Source organism: Chrysochloris asiatica, unplaced genomic scaffold (assembly GCF_000296735.1).
Source record: "Chrysochloris asiatica unplaced genomic scaffold, ChrAsi1.0 scaffold00046, whole genome shotgun sequence".
Lineage (NCBI taxonomy): Eukaryota > Metazoa > Chordata > Mammalia > Afrosoricida > Chrysochloridae > Chrysochloris > Chrysochloris asiatica.
In genome coordinates, this window is record NW_006408564.1 from 17,052,490 (window position 1) to 17,058,015 (window position 5,526).

Below are 5,526 nucleotides of genomic sequence, written 5' to 3' on the forward strand. Positions count from 1 at the left end.
TTTCGTTCTGCTGTGCATAAGGTCACTATGAGTCAGTATTGACTGGATTGCACCTAACAACAACAACAACATATGCTGATGATATAACTTTGCTTGCTAGAAGTAAAGCAGACTTAAAATACGGGCTGATAAATATCAAACTTGCAGTCTTCAGTATGGACTGCATCTCAATATAAAGAAAACTAAAATCCTCACAACTGGACCAATAAATAACATTATGATAAACAGAGACAAGATTTAAGTGGGTCAAAGACTTTATTTTGCTTGGATCCACAACCAATGCTCATAGGAACAAAAGACAAGAAAATAAATAATACATTGTGTTAAGACAAATCTGCTGCAAAAGACCTCTTTAAAATGTTCAAGAGCATAGATTTTAATATAAGGTCTAACGTGTGCCTGACCCAAGCCATGGTATTTTCAATCACCTCATATGCATGTGAAAATTGTATGTTATTCATTAATAAGGTAGGCTATAGAATAATCAATATATTTGAATTACAGTGTTGAAAAAGAATATTAGAAGTGCCATGGATTGCCAGAACAAATAAGTCTGTCTTGGAAGAAGTGCAGACAGAATGTTCCTGAGAAGCCAGGATGGTGAGACCTCAAGTCTCATACTTTCGGCATGTTACCAGAAAGGAACAGTCCCTGGAGAAGAACATCATGCTTGGTAAAACACAGGCTCAGTAAAAAAGAGGAAAATACCAAATGAGATAAACTGACAGCAAAACTGGGGTAAAAAAAAATGTAATTGTGAAAGTGGTGCAGAACTGGGCAGTGTTTCATTCTGTTGTGCATAAGGTTTGTAGGAGTCAGAATAGACTCGGTGGCTCCTAGTAACAACAATAAATATGTGCCAGATTCCCTATGAAAGCAACAGTTCATATTGTATTTCTTGCCTATCTCCTCAGTTAACAAAAAGCAGAAAGAGGAAACATTATCAAGACCTTCTACAAGCCTTTGGCCCAGTGACTGACTTGTAATAACCTATGTTGGTTATTGAATGTCAGAATGACTCTGTGAAAGAATGAAGGATAGATACATAAATAGATGCAAATTAAAAGCAGGTTTCTGGGAATTTTTTCTAACCCATTCAACTATGAAAAAATAATGGTTATAAACTGTGTTCCCAGTGTTTTCTTAACCCAAAATAACACTGTTTCTAAATTAGATATTTGAAAAGAAGAAATCCACGAGTATATGACATGATGGAAATTCTCATTGATGAATGTAGTCAATTTTCATCACATGCAAGTCAATGAGGTATCAATACATTGTGGTCTGGGTGTTATTTTTAGGCCTCTGTGCTCCCTGAAATTTGCAAAGATCTTGTTGTTGTTGTTGTTGTTATGTGCCATGGAGTAGGTTCCAACTCATAGCGACCTTGTACAGGGTTTCCAAGGCTATAAATCTTTAGAGGAGCAGAAAACCTCATCTTTTTCCCACGGAACAGCTGATAGTTTTGAACTGCGGACCTTGAGATTAGCAGCTCAATTCGTAACCACTATGCTACCAGAGCTCCTTTGTTAAGATCTTAGCAGACTTAAAATTGGTAAGGGGCTTCACTCAAGAAGAATGCCATGTAATAATTTATCATGGTGGCAGATATGTGGAGTTCAAGGAGACTTGCTCATGGTCTGCTTTCCTGTGTCATATTTCTGGAGAAAATTTTTTTTCCCTTTAGGAAAATTAGAATTCTCCAAATAAACTCTTCAATGTATTTTTATGTTTGCCAGGCTCAAGATTGGATACTTCTGTTTACAACTTTCTTCTTATTTTTATTTGTATCTGTCCAATTTCAGACTTGCTACAAGGAAGACATATTGCCAGCTGTTTTGGGTTTTAAAAGGACAATTTTGTAACCACAATTGTATTTTTCAAACCCCAAATGCACACTGCTAAGAATGTGATCCAAAATAGAGTAAATCAAAAGCTTTCCAAAGAAAACAGATCTTGCTGGTATTCTGGGACTCCAAATTCCTGCAGGTTAAATCACATTCCCTTCACCATGAGCAGCAGTGGAGCGTTCTATTATCTCCTACTTTACTTCTTCAGTGGAGATAGTCTCACATCTGACAGCAGCATCTAAACAATGAGCTTCCTCTGGCTTTGAAACGGAAAGTCCTGCGCTGGAGACATAAACTGAGAAGAATAAAGGTCTGAGTAAGGACTGAACATTGATTGCAGTTCCCCAGGAGGGGAGCGGGAACAAGTAAGTAACAAGCAACAAAGAGAGGATTCATCTTTGTCTTCAGGTCACAGGACGGCACTGCCAAGAGCACCAGGACATTGTTGTTGTTGCTGTTATTAGGAGCCATTGAGTCAGTACTGACCCATAGCAACCTTTATGCACAGCAGAAAAGAACAACAGTGGTGGCTAAAAACACTGTAAATTATTGAGCAAAGTGCTGCTACAATTCCTCCCGCCCTCAGAAACACGGAACATGGCTCATCAGAAAACAAGCAACAGGCACACAACCTCTGTCAGAGCTATAGTAGAGCGTCATTGCTGGTGCTCATGGGGTTTTCAGAATGTGACCTTTTGGAAGCAGACTGCCAGTCCTGTCTTCTGAGGAGCCTCTGGATAAGTTTGAACTGCCAACCTTTTGGCCAGTAATGGAGCACTTAACCATTTGCATTACCCAGGGACCCATATAGTAGAGGGGTAGGGGAGGAACTCATCACTCTCTTGTGTCCTCCATTAGATGCCTGGCTTTATTTTTTTGTGATTTATGTTTGCGTTATGTCAAAAGGACTACAGTCTATTTTGATTCTTGTATGGAAACCATACAGTGAATTATTTTTTGGGAAAAACGTCAGACTTCATGTGTATAACCAAGGGCCTTACAACTGTGGGCATAAAGGAACTGAGCACATTGGATTCAAGAGTAGGAAGGAAATTTTTCACTGCATGCTTTTTTTTTTTTTTTAATTTTGATTTGTAAAGTCTGTAAATGTGTCATTTATTCAAAAAATTAGAAGTTTGCATATATATAGCCAAATGCTTTCAGATGAATTTAAAAGCAAATCCTTTCCCCCATATGCTACCATTTTAGAAAAAATGCAAATGAGCATTTCCTTTTCAGGGTGGACAAGTCTTTTGGTCTTTCAGCCAAATCTCTTTAAACACATATTGTTGAACTGAGCATTCTTGCTAGATTCCTTCACACTGTTGGTATTAAGATCCTAAATTAACAACTCTTGGATTAATAAAAGAGACCCCAGACCCTCCTAGTGAGTAGACGCTTACTAAAAATAAGAGCCAAAAATGTTTAGTTTTCTCTGTTAATTCATGGCATAATAAGCATTGATTATACATTTATGGGTATGTTGGCTGCATCATTTGCAATTACATGGCCTGCTTTATTCATGAGAAAGGCCCCAGAATGGTCCAGTGATTATTTGAGCCAGTTTCCCCCTTTCAATGTGCATGTAAAAGGTCTGCTTATCCACAGTTGCCAATGGATGATAAAAAGGTTCTTTTTATCCCCTTTTGCATTGCAAGATAATTAAAGCCCACATCAATAAAATGCTGAACATCCTTGTTCAGAAATTTAATTTCCACTGCATCAGGTAGATGATTAGATGCTTTAAGCAACTTAATTGGTTGGGGACTAGGGGAAGGGGGAATGAAAAAGCCACAGTCTTTCCAGGTGGTTCTACCAATGCCAAACCAAAGAGAAGCAAAGGACCTAGCCATTTGACTCTCGGCATTATTCTGTCAGGCATGGCCCAGTGCCTGCTGGCTTCTGGGTAACCAATCCAAAAGGGATGTTCCATTAAAAATGGACCAATGAGGAAAGATGTTGCGTAAAACATATAATGTGGTGGGGCCTGGCTGTATTTTAATTTAGACTGATTCTCTACCCAGCTGTTAAGAGTATGCTGTCTACCAACACAAGATTTTAATAGCAAGACCCCAATAAAAAGACAAGACCATCCCAGTGCAGCTCATTATAAGACTTAAATATATGGGTGTAAAACTTACTAGAAAGAATGGGAGGGAAAGAGAGTGAAAGGGGAAATAAAGGATGCAGTGGGGGAGGGAGTCTGAGTTCATGGTGTGTGCAGGCAGTTGGGATTAGTGACAGGAACATAGTGGAGTTCCTGTCACTAACAGCCAAGACCATTGTGAAACCACACACACTGTTTGCTGATCAGGGAGCCCTGGTGGCACTGGGGGAAAAGACTGGACTGCTAACCACAAGTTCAGCAGTTCAAACTCACAGGACAAAGACGAGGCTGGCTGCTCCCCTAAAAATTTGCAGTCTCAGAAACCTTATACAGGATCGCTGTGAGTTGGGATCACCTTGACGACAATGGATTTGGGCTTTGTGAGTATGCTGCTAAGCTAGAAAACCAACTCCTCAGCAAGTTATTAATCCTCTCTGAACCTATTCATGAATATATTCAAATAAACCAATATTTGTACTTAATGGATTTAAATAAGCCAATGCTGGTAAAATTACATAGGGACTTCAGCTTCCACAAAGATAGAGTAGAAAATGTGAGTGTGTTTCCCATTCCTCATGATGTTGATAAGTGCCATCAAGCTGGTTCCGATTCATAGTCATAGCTACCCTATACAGAGATTTTAAGTAGCAGCTGGTGGTTTTGAACCACCCACCTTGAGGTTAGCAATCCAGTACTTATCCAACAGTGCTATAGCAGGACTCCATTCATCATGTTAAGTACAACTAAATAAAAAGTCTGGATAATGAGCTTTATTGGATGTACAGTTTTATAGCTCTTGCTAAGCTGGGGGAGTTTTTAGCCTCCATTTCTTCAAGCATGTGTCAGCCTGGCCTTCTTTCTCCTCTCCTTTAGGACTATGATGGCATGAATGTGAGATATTTTGTTTGAGTCCCACAGGTCTCTTAGGTTCTCTTTAAGTCTTTCTTCTCTGATTGTGAAAGAATCAAGCTAGAAATCACTAACAGAAACCAGGAAAATCTCTGAAATGTGGACACTAAAAAACACACTTCTAAATAATCCATAGGTCAATGAAGAAACCTCAAGTAAAATACAAACAAACAAAAAAAAAAAAAACACTGGAATGAATAAAAATGGAACAAAAAAATATGGGAGACACAGATAAAACAGCGCAAAAAGGGACATTTGTATTGCACATTAGAAAAAGAGGAAAATTCTCAGATCATAATCTAAGCTTCCACCTCAGGAAGCAAGAGAAAGAAGAACAAAATAAACCTAAACCCAGAAGAGGGAGGAACTATTAAAAATGACAGTAGAAATTCATAAAATTGAAAATAGACCATTATTGAAATAAAAAGCTGGTTCTTGAACAACATCCATAAAATTGATAAACTTATAGCAAGACTGGCAAGGAAAACAGACAGAGAAGATACAGATGATCAATGTTAGAAATAAAACTAGGTATCATAACAGACCCTGTAAGGAGCTCTGGTAGCGTAGTGGTTACCAATCGGGCTGTGAACCGCAAGGTCAGCAGTTCAAAACTACCAGCTGTTCTGTGGGAGAAAGATGAGGCTTTCTGCTCCCATA